Source organism: Phycodurus eques, chromosome 8 (genome assembly GCF_024500275.1).
Source record: "Phycodurus eques isolate BA_2022a chromosome 8, UOR_Pequ_1.1, whole genome shotgun sequence".
Taxonomy (NCBI): domain Eukaryota; kingdom Metazoa; phylum Chordata; class Actinopteri; order Syngnathiformes; family Syngnathidae; genus Phycodurus; species Phycodurus eques.
The window spans coordinates 26,601,105-26,624,923 of record NC_084532.1 but is presented as its reverse complement, the minus strand read 5'-3'; the positions used below and the strand labels follow the sequence as shown (position 1 = coordinate 26,624,923).

General features: G+C 39.7%; 1 protein-coding gene across 9 annotated transcripts in view; it reads right to left on the bottom strand.

The window, feature by feature from the left end:
• lpp (LIM domain containing preferred translocation partner in lipoma) overlaps positions 1-23,819 on the bottom strand; it is a 140,588-nt gene that overhangs the window by 90,262 nt on the left and 26,507 nt on the right. For 4 of the 9 annotated variants that reach the window (XM_061683396.1, XM_061683402.1, XM_061683398.1 and 1 more), the window contains exon 3: positions 14,265-14,310. The exons of 4 other annotated variants lie outside the window; for them this stretch is intronic. The gene's annotated coding sequence lies outside the window, so the exon portion shown is untranslated. Of the gene's footprint in view, positions 1-14,264; positions 14,311-15,950; positions 15,989-23,819 lie in introns of those variants that run through there. One more of the 9 variants, XM_061683403.1, reaches the window with a different exon arrangement.

Sequence of the window (23,819 nt, the reverse complement as noted above, 5' to 3'; positions counted from 1 at the left end):
AGAAAAGTGTCCAGAACAAGAAGCAATTTTAACCACAAATCACATCAACTATTCCAACTATTTACAGACCACAATTTCCCCAGTCCTCCTCCTCCTCCTCCCTTCATGTTTTCAGTTGCTGTTTTCTTATGCTGGCAGCGACTGATACGGGGGGGGGGTTACATTCTTTTGGCTGGGGCCCACGCACAATCATCTTTTAATATCAGCTGAAAACCCGGCTCCTCACGTTTGATATCTTAACGCGGGATGTCTCACACCCACCTGTCCTTTCACGCCTTTCACAAAAAAAAAAAAAAGGCGAGCTAAGGAAAAGGAAAATGATCTGAGGCATGCGGCGCATTCAACACGCCGCGCGCTACATACAATACACGCCGCTGTGCTTTGATCGCGCCGTGTACAATCGCAGCGTGTCGTGGTTTTGTGCTTGCCGGGTTCTAACATGCGCATTGGGCACGCTAGCGAGCCAAACATCTGTCGGCGCCAGAAAGCTAACAAATGACGAGTTGGCGGCCATAGAACGGGAAATGGGACTTATTGGGGACGTAGCGGCAGCTTAGCAAGAAAAAAAACAATGACAAACAAAAATAACAAAAAAGGCAAATGTGTGCATTATATTATATATATAATGGCAAAGAGGAGAAATGTGATAAAGAAATAGGACTTTTTGCCACATAGCTTAGCATTAAATAAAAACCAATAAGAAAATCAAAAATCTAAACTTTAATTTATTTGGCATTTGGTCATTTTATTGATGGGGGAAAGAAATCAATTATAATCGGGAATCAGATTTTGTTTTTATTTTGAGGCCCTGTCATCGAGCCCATTAATTGGAGACTCTAAATTGCCCGTAGGCGTGACTGTGAGTGCGACTGGTTGTTTGTTTGTATGTGCCCTGCGATTGGCTGGCAACCAGTTCAGGGTGTACCCCGCCTCCTGCCCGATGACAGCTGGGATAGGCTCCAGCACCCCCGCGACCCTAGTGAGGAGAAGCGGCTCAGAAAATGGATGGATCATCGAGCCCTAATTTCCAAATATAATGGACGAAATACCGTATTTTGAACAGCCCTCAGTGTCAACTTAAAACTTCCGTGACAAGAGGGTTTTGTCATATTTGTCAAGTTCATATGACACGCAGAGCTGACCACAGCGTGTGTAAAGCTGCAGGTTATGTACGTGCTTCTTATTGATGACAGTTAACAACAATTTCACGGCTGGTTTTCCGGGACATCACCCAGCACAGTGTTGTGTTAATCTGCTCCTCTGATGGGATATCTGTTTAATGCATGATTCCTGTTAGTTAGCGCGATGCTAAGTCATTTTTCCACTTTTGGAGGTCAGACTCATCATTTGTAGTCGCCCTATCTGGAGGTGCACTAGATGAGACATGTCCGAGGAAGATTACATTAAAAGATGAAACGCGTGAGCGTGGATGCTTGACGACAACATGCTACTCCTCAACACACGCTGCGTGGCGCTGAGAGTAAGCATACGCTCTGCAACAAGAGGGTCGCCAGTTCGTATCCCCAGAGCGCGCGTCGTCGTCATGTCCCTGGGCAAGACACTTCATCCACATTGGCCATGAATTAATGTAGTTGAATGGTTGGAGGTGTCGGAGGGGCTGTCGCTGCAGAATGGCAGCCGTCAGACTCCCCCAGGGCAGCTGTGGCTGCACAATTGGCTTCCCGCCACTAGGGTGTGACTATGGTGTGAATGAACAATTTGTGCAATTGTAAAGTGTCTTTTAGTCCCTTGAAAAGCGCTATATAAGTGGAATGCATTATTATTATTATTAACGTGTTGCCACTAGTGACACTGACTTGATAAAACAAGAACAGCAAACCATCTTTGTAGTCTCGCTGACTACTACAAGTCATCGCTACCCATGACTAACGCGACTGATCATGTTTCCAAAACGAGTCACTCGCAACACTGAAAATGATAGAACTAGGACAGTATGCAGTTGAGAATGTTTTAATTCTACGTGACTTCATTATTACACCTGACTAACACGACTAACTGCGTCAATGTGACAAACTGGAAAACATCATCAATTGGGGGAGCCTTTGAAGTTTTAGGTGACTTTTACATCATCATGTCTAATTATTACTCCCAACTAACGCTACCGACCATATCGATGTGACAATCTAACATGGCTTTTTCTTTTTTTAACCAGCACGAAACTTTGCTCCCAGACATCATTAACCATCAATCAATGAATTCATTTCTACCGCAGATGAGTCCAGTCAATTGACTGACTTCTTAACAATCAATTAACATCTTCCTGATGGGAATTAACTAACAAACAGGCCACACTTTCAATCCGGTTAGCCTCGCTGCCGCGTTTTAACCAGGGACTTTGCTCTTTTTTTTCTCCCACTTGTCGTTGAGGAACTCACTGCAGGTGTTTCGTCGCCACATTAATCTTTCATGACCGCCACGGAAGCCATCAAACAGAGACGCTCTGGTACACTGTCAGACATTTTTCTTTTGGGGATGACGTGCTTTCTAGCAAGTCTTCAAGTGAGAGAAGCGTTAAACTGCCTGCCAAACCCCTTTCGCGGGATGTTGCTAAAATAATGCCTGGACGGGCTGCTGTCATCCCAAAGAAAATATTATCCCCCCCCCCCCCAAAAAAAAAAAAAAAAAAAAAAAACCTGTGTTCCTGTCCCGGGAGTGGAGTTAGCTCGCTCGCCTTGGCACCGATCAAAACATCACTTAAAACAGACACCGTCGTCGTACTGCCTCAACGGGTTGAGGGGCGTGGGGGGGGTGACCGGGATTAGCACTTACTCTGGGTGACGCAACAAGCGTGGGGGCCGCTCAGCCAGGCGAGCGGAAAAAGCTTTAAAAAATTGAACACTCCCATCCTAGCGAGCGAGCCCACGGCAACAGCGGCGGCCGCTTCAGATACGCCCGAATAGCTGAGCGGGTTAACGCGACATTACACAAACAGCAGCACACACTAGACGTTTTTCCGCATTTCTCACCACCGTACCACTTGACGACTCTTTAGAAGAAGCCGCGAGGAGCAAAGAGTTCAAGTGGTCGTCACGGATCGGGAAGATTTTGAGGAGGGCCTTCCAAAGCGGACTCACGTGTTTTTTTTTAATAAAAGCACAGGGAGCTTTTCGGGACGTCTTTCGGGTGTTAAAAGTTTAATAGAGGCAAGGCAACAATGGTGTTAGACGAACGGCAAAGTCAAACACGATGTTCTGAAATATAGCTACTGAAAACATTACATTGTGACGCTTACATACCGTCCCAAGTCAAATTTGATCCGTTTGGAGATTTGACAAAACAAAAAACAAAACAAAAGACCCTTAAATGTCATTCTTTCACCCTAAAGTTTCCAAAGATGACCCAAAATACACAAAAACGAAAATATTTTCAAATGCCATTCTTTTTGTACAAAGTTTCTGCACACTTGAGGCTGTTATGTTGTCTCCCATAATAGATTTTAGATTTATCAATGTGTTAAGTCAAGGAAACTGGTGGTAATCTTGAAACTGTACATGCCATAAATGCACCTATTGTACACACAGTGAAAGTGCAAGCATATAAATGATCACGCATACCAAACATAAGGAACAGAAGACATACATACATACAGTAAGTTCAGTGGCCACTTCCCTCTGAGCTCTCTGTATCCACCAACCTCAACATTGATGCCTGTGTGGATTATATTTGTATGGATAAGCACAGAACGAGTTTTACAGTCTGTACATGGCCTCTTATTGAAGTCAATGTGTACATTTCTAGCAGGTCACTATTCCCGCATGACCTAAAAATCGAATTCTTCCCACACAAACGTGGGATTTGCATGTCGGCATATGTCAATGTGAGAAAATAAGAAATGACATCTTGACTCCTATTAAATAAAAAAAATACTTATCCCTATACACCATGTAGGGTGGGGATTAAAGCGTGTGCTTAAGACTCCACACAGTCAGAGATCTTGGTAATTCTGCCACAAGCATAAAGTAATTTACAATGTATTGAAAAATAAAAAATGGAATTGGCTATCAACATTTTTTTTAAACACTTTTTTTTATGTGGAGTGAATTGTGCATGATTATTAAAATGGAACAAATCAGGCACATACAGAAAGTATCTACAATATCTACATATTATAATTACCATTGTTATTTTATTTTAGAATTATAGAATCTATTGCACTTTATTCGAGGCAATTATATACAATTTATAACAATACAATAAAATAGTAGAGTGGGAATAATAATAATAATATTTTTTCACAGTAGACAGTATAGTGTGTATTTACAGTTGAAAATATTTTCAAAATATAAATATTTGATATAAAAAAAATGTCCCCCTGAGAACATGATAAGTAATGGGCACAGGCTGTAGAAACCATTTTAAATTAAAAAAAATTATTATAAATTTATACAAAACACTACGGGTGTCCTAATCCGATCTTTGAGATCGGAAATCGGTCCGATGTCAACAACAACAAAAAAAAAGATCAGATCGGATCTGACTGGATCTAAAATTTCAGATTTTACCACTCTTATACAAGCAGTCCATCCCATACGCCGCTCTAGCACTTCGACCAAGCAGCGCTCAGACGGCGTGCAGAGCCCGCGTGATCGCAACATGTTGCTAAGGGTGCTAACACAGTAGCAAGCAGTAAGAGCAAATGTTGCTTGCTTAAAGTCGTTTATTGAGACTCCAGTTGAAATTCACTGTAAAACTAAACACACATAAAAGAATTAGACCTACTGAAGGTTCAAATAAATCAGACTTCATTTCTTTCTTTGTATTTGTTCACAAAAATCGCTAGCTCAAACCTAACACACAATGAATGAAACGCACCATTGACGACCTAACGAAAATTAGCATCGAACTTGCGGCACTTATATCTGTCGAAAGAATTAACATTGGTACACAAGCGCTGTATAAACACATAGAAACAGGCAACATAACAATACTTTCTGGCAAATTTTCAAATTCTGTGAAAAACGGGTTATAATAACAACATTCAATCGTGACTTCTACTTTCTTTGTTACTCCAAGTGTGTATCTCATTGTGTGTATCATACTGCCCCTCAGAGGCCAAGACGTCCACAGCAGGGACAGCGATTGTCAATAAAACTAAACCCCAGTTGCATCAAGTTCAAAAGTGTATTGCCGCACATGGGGAGAAAGCAAATGATGTACCCACCATATACTGGCATTAAAAAAATAATAATAACTGAATTGAACATTTGTTGTTATTTATTGAGATTATTTATCATAGTTTTCTAATTTATTTTTTATTTAATCTATAGACATGTAGAATATGCTTATGTTTAATCAGTGGTTATGTTGCAATTTATCCATCCATCCATCCATTTTCTGAGCCGCTTATCCTCACTGGGGTCGCGGGCATGCTGGAGCCTATCCCAGCTGTCATCGGGCAGGAGGCGGGGTACACCCCGAACTGGTTGCCAGCCAATCGCAGGGCACATACAAACAGACAACCATTCGCACTCACATGCACACCTACGGGCAATTTAGAGTCTCCAATTTATGCATGTTTTTTGGGATGTGGGAGGAAACCGGAGTGCCCGGAGAAAACCCACGCAGGCACGGGGAGAACATGCAAACTCCACACAGGCGGGGACGGGGATTGAACCCGGGTCCTCAGAACTGTGAGGCTGACGCTCTAACCAGTCGGCCACCGTGCCGCCTGTTGCAATTTAAATATATAAAATATATATTTTGTGATTTCCTAATATATTTTTTATTTTATCCAATTGTAGTACATTATTTTTAAAGTTACGTTATGTAACCCATTGGTTCAAGATAAATGGGTCCGTTTTTCCTCACACCTACTACTGCTGATTATTTTTCTCTGCCTGAGTAATATCACTTCATCAAGCCTTTTCCAACATTCCATGCTACAAAATAAGTAAAGAATGGATGATTATTCCTGATATCAGGATCGGACCGATATCGCTATCGGCCAAAAATTAAGGCTGCAATATTGGTCTCGGATCAGACGTGAAAAAGAGACATCCCTACAAAATACTGTATAGTTAGGAAATATAATACTGTATTGTGTGTAGTTTTCAGTTTTGTTCCAAAGCTATTCCTTGAGGATGTGATGGGTAAAGAGGACACAATAAATAATGAAAAATAAATATTCATTAATATTCATCCATCCATCTTCCAAGCCGCTTCTCCTCACAAGGGTCGCGGGCGTGCTGGAGCCTATCCCAGCTATCTTCAGGCAGGAGGCGGGGTACACCCTGAACTGGTTGCTAGCCAATCGCAGTTAATTAATATTAACTTAAATTATTTTTTAAATACTGTATGTATTTCTAAGTATTACATTTTTCTTGTTCTTATCTATTTAATTCAAAATGGCTCTCTATGTGCTCGTACTTCCATTGTGCTGCTTTAAGTCTTCCCGGTGAGGGATCAATAAAGTTTGATCTTTTTGTATGTATTGGTTTGAATGTCACTCTATATATTTGTTTTGTTGATAGCATATTGATGTTACTTGACACTCCGGGTGTCTAATTGAATGGAGCTCTCCTCTAACTTGCCAACACTTCCTCACGGGGGGGAAGCTGTGACGAGAAGTCTGCCTGGCGACTTGTGACACGCTTCACCTGCGACACCTGCACGCAGTCACCCACGTGTGAGCCGAATTAGCGGACGGCTAACACAAAGCGGCCACGACAACGCCGGTGAGAAATGCCCCTAGCTACCATCACCTTTTTACTGTGTCCAAAGCAACTGTGAAAAACAACAACAACAACAACAAAACTTGTGAGACCACTACTTTTTTCACTTGTAACCACACTCAAAAGACTTGCAAAGGGTTGAAGCTACACGCTAATGCTAATTGATTGTGTCTGTCCACCATTTTGAGTCCTCCTAAACTCCAGAGGCAGCGAAAGTACTGACACACTGTACTTCTGCAGAAGTACAGATACTTGGTCAATTAGAATATGGAAAAAGTACTGATTTAACTGTTTCATTGTACAGATTCTGAAATCTACTTCAGTACAAAAGTAAAAAGTGCCAACCATTACGGTAATATCCGCCTTTGTTCGGTTTTGTGTGAAAGGCAAAGGTGAATTGTCACTGTCCAATTTTGGGATTAAACTACTTAAAGAGGCTCTAAACAGATGTCCGTGTTTTGTTTCTAAATACATTAAATGTGTTTGGAGTGCTGAAAACATATGCAAAGACATAACAATATAGAGCTGAATTGTTGAGATATAGCTTAAGCATCTTTTTTGCCGTTTGAATTTTCCTGATTTTGTCCGCGGGGCTAAAACACAGCCCAGTGACGTCACATGGCTGGGGCGTATACTTCTAGCGCAAGTTCCCACCCCCAATATATAATTACACAGTGACGTCATTTTGTTTAGCTAGGCTGCTCAGTTGTGAGTTAGCTGTCCTTAGCTTCCATAACAAGGCCCATTCACCACTCTAGCGTGCAGTTAGCAAGCTAACGATGACTACGCCGTCAAAATGCGTCTTCGCTGGATGCCTCAATTTACAGAACAGCTTGTGGCGTTTTTTAATCTCCCAAAAAATAAGGAAATAAGAAAAGCGATGGATTGATTTTTTTAAAAACACACAGATGGTGAGCTGAACACCATTTTTTTCAGTTGTCAACTCGTTGTGCGCGTGTTCACCTCAGACCATCAGCACTCATTCATCCAATCACATTCTGATCGCACAGGTTCCTTACCGATTTCAAGGTATAAAAAGTCACACTTTCAAAACCACTAAAATGTATGAGCTTGATTTTTTTCGTCATCAGTGCAAGCCATCTCCTTTCCCCTTGTCAAAAAAGTCGGCTCTTTTGGAATTTTGTTGGTTCATCCCCTACATGCAAAAAGTACAACCCTAATTCCAATGACGTTGGGACGTTGTGTTAAACAAATAAAAACAGAATACAATTATTTGCGAATCATGTTCAACCTATATTTATTGACTACACTACAAAGACAAGCTACTTAATGTTCAAGCTGATAAACTTTATTGTTTTTAGCAAATAATCATTAACTTTGAATTTTATGGCTGCAACACATTCCAAAAAAAAGCTGGGACAGGGTCATATTTACCGCTGTGTTACATCACCTTTTCTTTTAACAACATTCAATAAACGTTTGGGAACTGAGGACACTAATTGTTGAAGCTTTGTAGGTGGAATTCTTTCCCATTCTTGTTTGATGTACAGCTTCAGCTGTTCAACAGTCCGGGGTCTGTCGTATTTTACGCTTCATAATGGATCACACATTTTCAATGGGAGACAGGTCTGGACTGCAGGTAGGCCAGTCTAGTATCCGCACTCTTTTACTACGAAGCCACACTGTTGTAACACGTACAGGATGTAGTTTGGCATTGTCTTGCTGAAATAAGCAGGGGCGTCCATGAAAAAGATGTCGCTTGGATGGCAGCATATGTTTCTCCAAAACCTGTATGTACCTTTCAGCATTAATGGTGCCTTCCCAGATGTGTAAGTTACACATGCCATTGGCACTAACACAGCCCCCATACCATCACAGATGCTGGCTTTTGGCAGTCCATAACAGTCCGGATGGTTCTTTTCCTCTTTGGCCCGGAAGACACGATGTCCACAATTTCCAAAAACTATTTGAAATGTGGACTCGTCGGACCACAGAACACTTTTTCACTTTGCATCAATCCATCTTGGATGAGATCGGGCCCAGAGAAGCCGGCGGCGTTTCTGGGTGTCGTTGATAAATGGCTTTTGCTTTGCATAGTAGGGTTTCAAGTTGCACTTACGGATGTAGCGCCGAACTGTATTTACTGACTTTGGTTTTCTGAAGTGTTCCTGAGCCCACGTGGTGATATCCTTTACACATTGATGTCGGTTTTTGATGCAGTGACGCCTGAGGCATCGAAGGTCACGGGTATTCAATGTTGGTTTTCGGCCTTGCCACTCAATGCAGTAATTTATTTTATGATGATATGGACCGTAGATGATGAAATCCCTAAATTCCTTGCAATTGTACATTGAGGAACATTGTCCTTAAACTGTTCGACTATTTTCTCACGCACTTATTCACAAAGAGGTGACCCTCGCCCCATCTTTGCTTGTGAATGACTGAGCAATTCAGGGAAGCTCCTTTTCTACCCAATCATGGCACCCACCTGTTCCCAATTAGCCTGTTCACCTGTGGGATGTTCCAAAAAGGTGATGAGCATTCCTCAACTTTCTCAGCCTTTTTTGCCACCTGTCCCAGCTTTTTTGGAACGTGTTGCAGCCATAAAATTCCAAGTTAATGATGATGATTATTTGCTAAAACAATCAAGTTTATGAGTTTGAACATTAAATATCTTGTCTTTGTAGTGTATTCAATTAAATATAGGTTGAACATGATTTGCAAATCATTGTATTCCGTTTTTATTTATGTTTAACACAACGTCCCAACTTAATTGGAATTGGGGTTGTATTTTATACAGTGGGATCCGATTGGTATTTGATAAAAGAGGCTGTTTTTACTGGTGTAAAAGGTACGTAATTCCAGCAGTTTTGTGTTTTTATTTTACATGGTGAGCACCCAGCAGGGAGAGAGAACAAGGAGTGCGATAAGGTTTATCCCGCTAAAGCCTGATGCATAATGAGGCTAATTACACGAAGGGATAACGAGAAGGTTGAACACACCATAAACACAAATACATGTTTGTCCCCCGTTAGCTATTGTGACTGATAAGCATTCCGAATCAGATTCCAAACTGTGAATACTACAAAGACATAAAACACACACACACACACGCACATGCACACATTTTTCGAGACAGATTTTTCAATAGTTTTTTTGTGCCACTCTGTGTTGACAGCCCTATTTTTCATTTGAAATATAGGTACGATTTAATTATATACAGAGCATATACTTAATGTGATTTAATGTCATATTTATTTAATGTTATTACATATATTGAAAGATTTATGAATTTACTACTTTACAACAAGCGGATCTATAATATCTTATTGTAACTTTATTACTATTATGATAATATGTATTCTATTATTGTGTATTTTTGTCTCTGTCCAATAAAAAGCATGTATCTCCACATTTTTAAAAACATTTTCAGTTTTTTTTGTAAACCGAAACAAATATATAAAACTGGAAAGGAACAAAAATGTTTGGAAGATAGCATGTTTTATCTTCAGTAAAAGTAGTAATATTTCTTCATTTCTACATAATCGGTCTCTGTCCAAAAAAATTTAAATCATGCACCTTTTTTTTTTTTCATTTATCCGAAACGCAAATAATGTTTGTTGAATAAAAATGTGAAAGTCACAACAAGGCAGAGGCTGATAAATGTCAGGAGTGTTTTATTTAACAAACAACAAATATATATAGTTTTATTGATGTATATATACACGATATTTTAGTTTTCACTTTTTTCCTGAAACTTGGAGAAACATTTTTTTTGTCCTTTTTTTTCAGCTAAAATTCAGTCCAAAATTTGTTGAGAAAATGGGTTGATAATCATTGGACAGCAACAATTTCATATTTTCAGCAGTCACAAAAACGTTTTTTTACTATTATTCTTTTTGTTTTGTTTTTTGTCTGACAAAAAATGAGAAAGCCATAAATTTGCAAGGAGCTTGTTATTTATGTATATAATTATGCTCATTTATTTTGTATTAGAAATACATTATTTGATATTTATATTATTCATCCCTTATCCATCTATTTCCAAAGTGTAATTCACCATTTCCTTATTCTGACAGACTTTTGTAAACTATTACAATGAATCAAATTGGGCTCTTCTATTAATTAAAATAGTTTCTACAGCAATAAATGATCCACACCACACAATTGTTGTTTCCTCATTCTAATGCAATTAAATTAAATTGTTAATTTCAAACTAATTTCATTTTTAAAAAAGTATAGTGAAACGTAAGATTACAAAAATAAGCAAAATGTAAATCTACCGTGCAAAATACCCAGAGACAAACTATACAACTATTTAGCAAGGGATAATACATCAACAACTTCAACAAGTGAAGAAGCTTTCGACAACAATTATTGTATGCATCACTAATTTTGTCAAATGTAGCTTTCTTAAAACATGACCATAGATAAGAATACAGTTTTGTACAAAAAAAACTTTAAATAACAAACCGAACAACTTCTAATATAATTATTACAATTTATGTTCCTATTTTACATTTCCACAGCAACAAATGATCATTGCTGTTAAAACAGTCACTTGTTGACAAAATGTTTACAATTTTGTTGATGCAAATTCAAATTGGCCTTCGCTCCCTAATGACGGCGCGAAGCAAACTTGTTCCTGTAAATACGGCGAACGCGACTTTAACGCTGACTGACAGCCGGCGTCGGCGGGGGAGGAATCAAAAAGAAAAACGGGACGGGCTTGCTCGGCTCGCTCCTTGATAAGTGCGCCGCGTCTCGGGAGTCGATCTCGCTCACGTCTCGGGAGGTCGCTGAGTGACAGCTGTAAATATATCACGATGCAAACCCGCGAGCCTCCGCCGAGGATTGCGCTCTTCTTTTAAAGGCAGGAACGCCACGCCGACAATAAACAAACCCAGGCGCCTGCAAATCAATATAAATCGCCTGATTAGCATGCCAAACATTCAGGTGCATCAAAGGCTGGAAAGGAAGGCCACACCTCTCATGACACAAATTCATAACCTGCAACTTGTTCTATTTGGCTTTACACCAAGACTTTTTAGAAAGTTCTACGTGGGGTTACATTGAACCTTGAGCACAATCTGTTCTGGTTATTAGAGTTTGGTGTTTTATGGAGAGTTATCAAACTTCTCCATCATGCTCTAATAACATGCAACGAGAAAAACAAAACAAAACCAAAAAATCGTAATTTAGCTTTTCCCATCCGTCTAGTATAGATGGTTTAAATCTGGTGGCAATCGGACAGATTTTCTCAGACAGGTTTGTTTTTTTAAGGAAATGGTCAAAGTCATCTGAAAATGGCCACTTCAATAGAAAATAGTAAACCTCCTGTGTCTTTTTGGGCATAAATTCTTGAGACTTTTTGGTGGCTATACTCATGATTGACATCCCGACCAAATTTCATGCTGCCACGTTAAACCAGTTCCACGGGCTGAATTCTCAAAGCGGTGGCGTTATTACAGATTGCTATTTCATGATGAGTCAGCAAACTTCAGGACCCGTGGATATGGCCAAAATGACGTTTAAAAAAAACATTTCAAACCAAAATGGCAGACTTCATGTGTCTTTTCTGACATGGTTTCTTGGGACTTTTTTGTGGGTCTACTCATGATAGACATCCCTACCTAATTTCATGTTGCAAAGTTAACCTGGCAACAGGGGGCTGAACTGTCAAAAGTGTGGAGTTTTACATTTAACGGTGAGTCAGCAAACCTGAACAGAACAGAATAGAACACAGTAAAACTTTAGTGTCACTGTCACAGGAACAATGAAAATCAGGCATCTCACAATTCGCAAACAGAATAGACTAGAATACATTAGAATATAACTTTATTTTCACAGGAACAAAGAAAATCAGTAAGGTATCTCAAAATTTGCAGCACTGAAGGTTAGAAAAAAAAAAAAAAAAAAAGTCTAGGCTCAAAATTTTGACCTTTATTTCACCATGTTTGTCTCATTGAGATGGAAACCCTCTTTTTCAAGAGACAGCTAGCCAAGACGGGCAGCAGCAAAAAAAGACAAAGAAGTTCCAGACATACAAGGAAAGGCACAGTACAAATTAACCAAACATTTTGGATTTGAACATGCAGCTCAACAACAATCTATGGGTAATACCTACAAATCCATTGTTCAAGCAGTTGAGCTAAAACATGGACATTCAATAGAAACTGCTTCCAATTATTTCATCATGGATTTAAAAACATTTAAAGCACACCAGTTCCTTGATTTTTACGTCATTCTGCAATAAATTCCAGGCTGTTGGTGCAGAGCACCCAAAAGCCCTCTCCCAATTTCTATCCTAGCCTTTGGAACAGAGGGTGTAAGGAGGTCCTGAGAACACAACAAATACTGTCCGGTATTTTTCTGCCCGACAAAAACACTCAGATAGGTGAGAAGCAGACCAAGAATTGGCTTATAAATAAAGGTGTACCAGTGAGCCTACAGATCCCCAACGCAGGCCATCCAACCCGAGAGTACAACTCACAACGGTGAGACCGAGCGTGACAATTTGTAATGAGGCTCAAAGATGAATAGTAGACAGCATCAACCAGATGGAGACACTGTGCAGAGGCATACAGTGCATGTACAACAACTCACCGTAATCTAAAACGGGTAAAAATGTTGCCGCTTTTTTACATTAAAACAAAAACAACTTGCTTCTAAAATAAAAACCCAGTTTTAGCCTCAGTCTTTTCACAAGACAAGATACATGTGATCTAAAATTCTATCAGTATGCCCAAGTATTTACAACAGAAAAATACCGGACAGTCTCTTATCAATCGAGAGTAGAACGCAAAGGAACATTTTGTCTGGTCTTTTTATTTATAGAACAAACAATACACATTTGGGAGAGTGACCATATTATCATATAGTAGTTATGCAATTATTGACATACGGTATTGCAGTTTTTTTGTTTTATTTTTTTCAGGTATGCCTTTGAAACTTTTTCTCTGCGGCTACTCACTACAAACATGTTGAAGAAATGTAATGTTGCTCAGTTAAAGCAACTTCAGGGCTGAATTGTTGTTTGTTAGCATCCAGGTAGGTAGAAAAATAATAGTCAGACGGTAGTGCTAATAACAAGCTCCAGGACAACACAATGCCTGTCAAATGAGAGCAATTAACGCTGGTTTGATGTGACGTTTAATCAATTCAAGGCAATGTTGCTCCCTTCCAGATAGGCTGTAAGTTTTTTGACTTTGCCAGAATCCTCTTCTGAAGCCAAAATGCTGATTTGCTTATTTGCCCTCTTCTAACCCCCCCCCAACCCAGCCCACCCCGCCCCGCCTTAACACACATACCCACTGGCAATGTTTGAATAATGTCCCATCATTGTCACCGCTGTCATCTCCGGATTAACACAACAATTTTCAGACCTCTTGCGGCAAAAAATTGAAAATTAAAAAAAAAACAAAAAGCAGCCGACTGACATTTGGGAACGCAGAGACCAACCAATGAGGCCTTCAAGCAATACAAGTTGAACACACAAATGTGGATCAAAGCACAGTGTACTGCTTTAGGAAAGTAAATGCAGTAGGGATAAAACTACCAATGAAGCAGGATGAAATTTCAGATTGTTATTATTACCGTTTAAAGTCTTACCATATTTTGCGTTTAAGAGTAGTATTGTAGTTGTCTTTCGGCTTCTCTGCAATAGCAAACAAAAGCAGAGAGAATAAGGTGGGAGTCACTGAAGACAAATGGAGAAAAAGGACCAAAAAACAAAACGGAAAGAAAACAGAATAGAAGAAAACCAGAGGAAAAAGACGACACAAACCCTAGAAGATAAGCAATTGAGAGAAAAACATGCTAACCAAAGAAGACGAGCAATGTACAAAAATGATGCAAACCATAGAACACAATGAAGAAAAGTGCAAACCGTTAAAGAAACCAAAAGGAAAAAGAAGACCTGAACCATTGAGAAAGACAAAAAGAGAAAGAGGACGTGAACTATAGAAGACTAAAAAAAAGCAGGACAACTCGAATTATAGAAGAAAGGAAAGGGGGAAAAAAGGTGTGACCCATCGAAGACAACAAACACGGAAGAAAATGAAAACTGTGGAAGACAAACCTAAAAACTGTGCACATTATTTTCTTCATTTGAGAATTGTTCAACGTCTCCTTCCGTTATTTCGTAAAAAGAAAGCCTAATAAAGCGCCACTTTCTTCCAAAAAAATATTTAAAAAAACTAATCGGTTAGCTCGCAAACTAGCTGATGGCTAGCACCTCTTGTCGCGGCGTGGAAAGCCCTGCGACGACGCAGTGGAATATATTCCAGCTCCCAGAGGCTTTAGGCAGATATATTTAGCGCTTCAGACAAGTGAGGATGTGTGAGCAGAAGAAAGTTGCGAGACAAAGTAGCATCCATTTTTCAGCAGTGTGTTGTTTCATGCATTCAGCCGACATGCCCACAGCGTTAGAAGGCGGAGACCACAGCTTTTTTTTTACTGTGTACATTTTGTTTATTCAATAATCTTTCATTCACCGGAAAATTTACAGCAAGAAGTTTGCTTTTTATATTTCTGAATAGCTTACCGACTTAATGTCATTAAATCTGTTCCTGTTTACCTAACTGTACCAAATCAAACTGTGATTTCTGGCGTACCGTTACACACCTGACATTTGTAAATATTGCGCAAAAATCTCCTTCTTTGCTTGTTATCTCCAGAGGAGGAGCTTTACTGTTTATTTATTGCCAAACAGTTCAAGCCAATGTAGTCGAAAACAAGTTTTTCTTATAACTACACCCGCTGACCAGATGCTACATACATCAACTTTCATGCAGCTCAACAACAACAACATTTGCTGAAAGGGTGCTCGGCTCAATGCAAAGCTAAGGACATAAACATGGGGAAAGTGGAAACATACAGTATAATCCCCATAGTGAGTACACTATACAAGACTGACGGATTAGTGTGGATTTCTGGATTTCTTCCTAGCCATATGCTGTTTAAAAGCCACCACAGTTTGCTGAACTACACAAACTATTATCACTGGCAATTAGAGTCTCCAATGTTTTGCGATAGCAATGGCTTAGGTATTGTTTCCGGTGCCGATGCAATCTATTCAAACTTGTATAGAGTTTTGGCTCGGGCATGTAATCCCTTTCTCCCTGGCAAGGCCGCATAGCCGCCGTTAGTCAATAACACTTTGTCTAGAGATGACTAAGAGCCTCTTTATTTTCCACCTAGCAACAGTGTCCATGTTATCTCAATGGCAAATGATGAAAGGCTGAGGTTGATTTATCCATTGGTCTTGACTTATTACGACTTTAAAATGGCGCATACGTGAATTTGTTCTTGGGAAACAGGCAGGAGAGTTGGCAGTCACATGGACGATTTCTCCAGCCCTTCTCGGAGTCTGAAGAAGAATACAGCCAACACACAATAATGAGCCTAGACCCCGCAAAAAAACTTCCATCATGTCACAGCTCGCCAAGGTTTCCTCTTACTGCCTTTTGCACATTAGAAGATGATGCGAAGCATAGAACACAAACAACAGAGAAAGACACAAACCGTACATAAACTGTGTATCGAAAAACAGAAACAAAGAAAATGCAAACCATAGAAGATGACAAACTATGACAAAAAGACACAGACCATAGAAGACAAACGGAGAAAGATGATGACGTGAACTGTGGAAGACAAGTGGAGAAAGAAGACAAACTGGAGACAACATGTGGTTCTCCGTCGAAAATACAAACCATAGAAGACAGCAAACAAACTAAGAGGAAGCGAACCATAGAATATCACTGGAGACAGGAAACTACTCAAATAAAGGACAAACCAAGATGACATCAGAAACCATAGAAGACAAATGGAGACAGAAGAAAATGCAGAGCATAGAAGACAAACGGAGAAAGACCACCATGCAAACAGTGGAAGACAAATGAAGAAGACATCAACCAGAGAGGACAAACGAAGAAAACGCAAACCATGGAAAATAGACTGCGAAAGAAGACGCGAACATTAGCAGAAAACAAACGTATTTAGAACAAGTAAACGTGGACCGTAGAAGACAATCAAGGGAAGAAGATGAAATGAACCGCAGAAGTCAAACAAACTGAGAAGGAAGACGAAAACCGTAGAAAAAAAGATATCGCCGCGGCGCGTAAAAGAAACCAACCGGATGAAAGGAGACAGAAACCAGGAAAGGCAAATGGAGAGAGAAGACGCAAACCAGAGAAAACTGACACGCGAACAGTGACAGACAAAACAGAGAAAGACTCAAACTGTAGAAGACAACTAGGGAAAGAACTAGTGAAGACAAATTTAGAAAGAAGAAAATGCAATCGATAAATTGACGACGAACCATACAAGACAAACGAACAGAGAAATTAGAAAACACAAACTGTAGAAGACAAACAAATGGAGACAGAATAGCTGCCACACATCAGCAGCACTTTGTTTCCAGATGACTTTAAGAGCCTCTTTATCTTCCGCATAGCAATAGTGTCCACGTTATTGCAATGTCGCTTGATGAAAACGGCCAAGTTTGATTTATCCGCTTGTCTGTACTTATTACTGCATACTTGAACTTGTTCTTGGGAAAGTTGGCAGCCGCATGGCCGATTTCTCCAACCCTTCTCTGAGACAGAAGAGGAATACGGCCAACACATAAAAATGAGCAGCTCTAGGCCCCCTGAAAAAAACCTCCATCATGTCACAGTGCGCCAAGGTTTCCTCATACTGCCTTTTGCACACAATAGCATGCAGCTAAGCTCAGCACGAGTTTTTTTTTTTTTTTTTTTTTTTTTTTTAACTTCACAAGCATCTGATTTTGGAGGGCAAACGAAGGGGTAAAAAAAAAAAAAGTCTTTTTATTAGATTTGTTTCATCAGTGTACTGTATTGTAGCAGAGATTACATTGCATCACTATTAAACCCACCTGAATACTTGAGCTAACCTTTGCATGAACCACCAGCTGTCTGTGGTTTCTTACTAGGCTGTTTTGTTTTGTGCCATGACGGATGTTGAAATGTGGACTTTTTTTTTTTTAATCCACAGAAGGTGAGCACTCGCTGAGATGTCGATCGCTGCAGGCCCGACACAAGGTTTAGTCTGGATTAATCTGACCCTCAAACAATATGACATCAGTTGGCGTTGCTAAACCAAAATGCTACAAACAACCCCGTCTGCAGCTGTGCTTTAACAGAAAAGGCTGACATACAATATGTGTTCACAAACTATAAAATATGGTGAAGCAACTGCAATTTTGCAGTATGTCTGTGTGAAAATGCACACAGTTGCGGTAATATCCGGCGGGTTTGGTGGGTTTTATGTAAAATGCAAAGGCGACTTCTTGTTCTGATGCAGCGATAGTGTGGCATCTCTGTGTGAAAGAGGTTTTGGGGCCAAAAAATACAACAAAGTGCTATAAAAATCTTGTTTGCCTGAAAGCATCTGGAGGTTGGGGTCATTGTTTTTGGCCTTCGGTTGGGAGCGTCCAGCTGTTTGGCTCGTCACTGCTCACTCCGCAGCATTCTCACTCACCCCCCCGCCCAAAGGAGATTAATTGAAAAGTTAAACGAGTTGTTTTTGGGCAGCTTTGGACTTTAATTGACTCACAGCTCAGGCTGTTTATCCAAGCGGTATCTATATCAGCCTCTTAATCACCACAGCCTATCTTAATCGCATCTGTCCATCCTTAAGTGCATCTTATTTACCCCTTTTTACGCGCCTCCTCACTTTCCTCGGCAAGGAGGAGGAAGAGGATGATAGCGTTTCGGCTCGGGCTTTATCCCGCGCTCCGCTCCCAGCTCAAAACAGCCCCTGATCCTCTGCGCAAAAACATGTCATTGCGCTTGAAGTTCACATCCAATGTATCAAAGCGACAAGGAAATGATGCAAAGCAAAACAAACCGTGTAGCTACCCTAGCGTACAAGTCACAGATCATCAACAGTTCTCTAGTTGAGATTGCAAAACAACACAAAAATAAGAAGGCTTTATACAAACAAGGGAACTGCTGCTAGCCTCATGTTAGTAACAATGTAAGGATTTTGAGCTAATAATAGCATAACGTTATTTTACCACTAATACAAGTACTAGCTTATATTAGAGTGTGTGGGGGGGGGGAAATCATACGATAATGACCTCAGGAGGGATTCAAATTACTTTGCGGATGAAAGCATAGCTTTATGTATAGTATGTTAAGTATAAGAACATGAGTACCTTCGTTTGCATCAGCAATTATATGGCGCAATTGCGATGCCACGAAAACACATCTTCCCTTGGGATAGAGCGCCTTGCTGTTGGCCGTCAGTGTGTGCATGTAACGAAGACATAAGTTATAAGTTCGATTTGACAGCTAGCATGCGGATCGGGGCTTCGGGCTGGCCTGGTCGCTTCTGAGCGCCTCATTGTCTGCCGCAAGTAGTCACGCAGATAAGGCGAAGGAGGGAAGTAAAAACTATTTTTAAAATTCTGATGTGACAACCAGCATCTGGAAAGGGGCTTTACACTACCATGGCTGCTTTAGAGCGAGTGCCTCGTTGTTGTGGCACGGAAAAGCCCTGCGACAACACAGTGGGATATAGTCCAGCCACCGGAGGCTTTAAGTGGAAATATTTTGCGCAAACATGTACTTACTTGTAGGTATAAGAAAGATGCTAGACGAAGTAGCATCCATTTTTCCACGTCGTGGTATTGTTATTTGATTGACAGTTGTGCGGGGCGTGTTTTCAGTGCATTCAGCACACACGCCCAGTGTTTGAGAGCTGAAAAAATGGCTTGATTTTTCACGATTTTGAAGGCTCATTTTATATCCTTGCCAATTTTTTCAAATTGTTCAAATTTGGCAGGGTTTTGAACAAATTTCTTCTTTGTGGTGTATCGAATTTAGAAGAGATTATTGTCACTGAACAGGGACATTAAAAGAGTAAAAATATATCCACAACGATTTAAAAAAAAAAATAAAAATAAAAAGATTTGTTCTGTTCTGCGCAGTGATTGGCCAATTTGCATTTCCTAGTGATGGCTTTGTGACGGATCAGAAATCAATAAGTTTTTATAACACAGAAAACAAATCAGGTCAGGAAAACGAGAACAGAGCATCCAGCATCGTGACGTGCTTTAGCGCGGCCTTTTTCAACTCCAGTGATCACGCCAGGCTTTATCCTTTTGAACAGGAATGAGTTCAAAACCAAATTCACTTTTTTTATCTCCAGATTATACGCTGAATAATCCAAATAGATCTAAAGAGTAAACATAAAATCAACATGATGATTACCCCTGTGACAGTGCGGTACGACACCGCCAGCCTCACTCATCCCAAATGTGCCAAATATGATGCTAATGAGGCGCCAAATCCCACACGGTGCCGGCAACAGAGCAATCAGGACGCTTTGTTAAACAGACGCTGGTGAATGTGAAAACACCAGAGGCGACGTGTAACGAGCAAATAGCAGCACATTCATTAGTGACAGTCGCTCTGGACCACCTCGTGCCGTCTCGTCTCGTCGTGGACTTTTTCACGACTGTGACATGCTGAAATGATGATGTCACAGTTGACTGTACAGTGGAATTTCTAAAGTCCAACACAATGGAGTCTGAAATGCCTGATTTGTTCGGAATTCCAAACATTTGTTCCCATACGCCTTTTCACCATGATGTCACAGATACAAAAAGACAAAAAAAAGACAACTCGTGAACAAACACTTCCATGTCATTTGACCAAGGCAGAGCGATTGAGAAAACCATCTCCATGGCTTGAATGATCATTTTAGCCTTCTTTTCTACTACCTTAGTGTTAATGTGTGAAATGTCAGTTGAAAAGAAGATGTTCCATGAGGTAAGAATCTTGAATGTGAGATCCAACACCAGCCATATATTACATGTCAACAGATAAGTTGATTCAAAAATAGATGTGGTGGGAATTCAGACATGGTTAACATGACCATGGCCAGTTAATTGACTTTTCTATTCCTCAGATTAATGGTAGAGACATACTCTTTTGATGCCTCAAGGGATAACATGCTGTAGAGATGACTATAGCTAGCAAGCTACCCATTATATTTTCCTGAATTACCCAAAGGCAAAAGCTTATCTTCACTACGTGAAGTAACGTGAGAGCAGAAACGAGCTGATGTTAGCCAAGCTAGCTAACCATGTTATCTGACTCGGCAGCAAGTCTATAGAATGTATTTCCACAATTGGAGACACGCTAACAGTCGTAGCTGGTTGCAAATGTTCATTATTCCTTTTGTTTCGGGTTACCGGTTCAAATCTGGGTTCCTGTACTTGCATGAGTGTTTTCAAGGTGCTCTGGTTTCCTCCCACATTTTACATACACTGTACTTGTATTTGCCGTGCGATTGACTGATGACCAGTCCGGGGTGGACACCGCCTCTCTCCCAAAATCAGCAAAGAGAGGCTCCTGCTTACCCGCAAATCCTAATGAGGATAAGCCCTATAGAAAATGGATGGATAGAATCTAAATTGACTGACGCAACAGGCAGTGTTTGAAGTGACATTTTAACATTTTTAAGTGTCATTGAAGTGACAATTACGTGCACACAGTTGAAGTCTCTTGAAAGACTTTATGTCAAAGTCTAAGGGTATTCGTACAGGTTTTACGAGATTTGTAGAGGTTTTGCATGACATTGTGCCTGATTGTGGTTCAGGTAAACTTGTGGAGTTAATCCTTAGAGATGCTCACTGAGCTCAAATGTATTGATATATGTGGGATTTGCAGAGTTTATGCCAGATTTGCAGAAAATGTGGGATTTGCAAACATTTCACAAGATTCACAGAGGTTTCATGATATTTGCAGAGGTCTCGCAGGATTTGCTGACGTTTTGGAAATTTTGCAAGATTTGTAGGGAATGCGCAAGGTTTATCAAAATGTCACTGGATTTGTAGAAGTAGTCTTGCGGGATTTACAGACATGTTGCAGGGTTTCCAAAGGTTAGACAAGGTATTTAGGGATGTTTAGGGAAATTTGCACAAGTCTAGTAGTACTGGCAGAGGTCCCACCAGATTTAGAGACGTTTTGAGAGAATTGCAGATGTCTTGCAGGATTTTAAAGACACCTCGCTGGATTTACAGACATTGTGCGAGATTTATCAAAATTACAGAGGTCTTTATTAGATTTACAGATGTCTCAGAAATTTCTGCAGACGTCTCGCAGTATTTGCAGGTCTCGTGGGATTTAGATGTTTCGCAAAATTTTCAGAGGTCTTGCAGGATTTGAAGACGTCTTGTGGGATTTTTAGACGCTCCAGGGGTTTTGTGAGATTTGTAGATGTTGTACAGGTAGAGCTTTCTAGCAGCCTTGCAGCGTTTGCAGCCGTTCTACAATATTTTCAGAGGACTAACAGGATTTACAGAGGCCTCACAGGATTCGCAGAACTTTCATGATATTTGCTGAGGTCCAGAGAGATTTTTTGGAGATTTGCAGCGCTCTTGCAAGAAATGCAGAATCTTTGCGATATTTACAGAGGTCTAGTAGAATTTGCAGCTTTTATACAAGATTTGAAGAGATGTCTCGCTGGATTTACAGACATTTTGCAAAATTTGCAGAGGACTCATGAGATTTACAAAATATGCGGTGGTTTTGTGCGACACGTAACAGAGGTCCGCAAAAAACGTTTGAAGCATCTTTTGAGAAATTTTATTAAAATTTAATCTTCTAGGCAAGTTCAGGTATATTTGAATTTAAAGCTTCCACAGTGACACATTTCTTTACATGTCGTCAAAAACATTTTTGGGGTGAGATTTCAGAGCCGTAACTCTGAACATAAGCGTAAATTCACAGGTAGGAGAAAATTAAAACGAGAATGCGAGGACGAGCGTGAATGAAAGCGGGACTTAAGAGTACATCTATGAAAAGGCGTCTACCCAGCAAAGCCGGCAGCAATCACACAATTCCAAAAGCACTACATTCACAACGCAAGTCAACAAACAAGGCCGTCCATCAATCTCAAACGTTTAAATATCCTAAACGGAGTTCTTGAAATTCACATTGGCAGCCGGCCTGGCGACTCATCCCGGGGTTTGGAAGACTGCTTGAAGAAATTCTGGCCCCCGATTCAGTGTCAAGAATGCAAGGAGGCGAAACCAACAAACATCCATCGCTGGCATGTTTTTTTTCTTTTTTTCCCCCTCCAATGGAGGAACCGCAGGAATGTGGAGACGCTCCTCAGGATATTTTTAACACATTAAAGCTCAGAATGGAGCTCGTTATTACCGTGGATGTCATATGTAATTCGCAGCCACTTGCGTAACCCTTTTTCTAACGTGTTTTTTTTTTTTTTCGTTTTTACTTGACTGGGTCAGCGAGTGCGAAGTGAATGCAATGACAGTCGACTATGTTTAGCCCTAACGACATAATTGCACACATTTTCTCTTCAGCTTTTTTACAAAAAGAGGTGCAGCGGTATTTTCAAGTAGGAACATTGTTGGTTATCAAAGCGTGTGAAATAAAGGGAGGGGGAGAAAAAACATTTTTATATTATATATATATACAATGAAGCAAAGAGCCCATTTCGAAATGCTCTTGATTTTACATAATGCTAGATTGTTTTTCTTTTTCATTTTATTTACTGAATTTTTTAATTTTATTTTCAGAATTTGCCTTACTAATTTTAAGATTTAAAACATACAATGCTAACCCTGAAAATGCGATTTTCTTTTTGTTGTGTTAGTGTAAATTTAACACCAAATTTAAATGGACTGACAATTTTTCTATTCTTTTTTTGTGATTATTATACTTATTGTAAATTTTTAAAAATGACCTTGAAAAGATTGTTTTGATTTTTTAGGGGATTTTTAAAAATATTTTCCATACTAATTTTAAATGACCATTCAAGCTATTATTTAGATTTGTGATTTTTGAACATACTATTTTTATGGTGCTGTAAGATACCATTTCCATTTCCATTAAACCCAATTTATCTCTATAAAAATTTAAAACAGTACATAAATTATTACCATTCCCATTATTTTGTATAGGAAAACAAGTTTTTATAAATTGGAAACAAAGAACTTCTACCTTCATATTTTGTTTATCATAATAATTTGGATGTTTTAAAGAAAATGAAAAAAATCAACCCTGCTACAATTTAAATTTTCATTATTTCGTATTGGAAAGAAATAATTTCGGAAACACTGAAATGTTGACAGGTTATTTTTTTTAAACATTTTTCTGTAAATATATC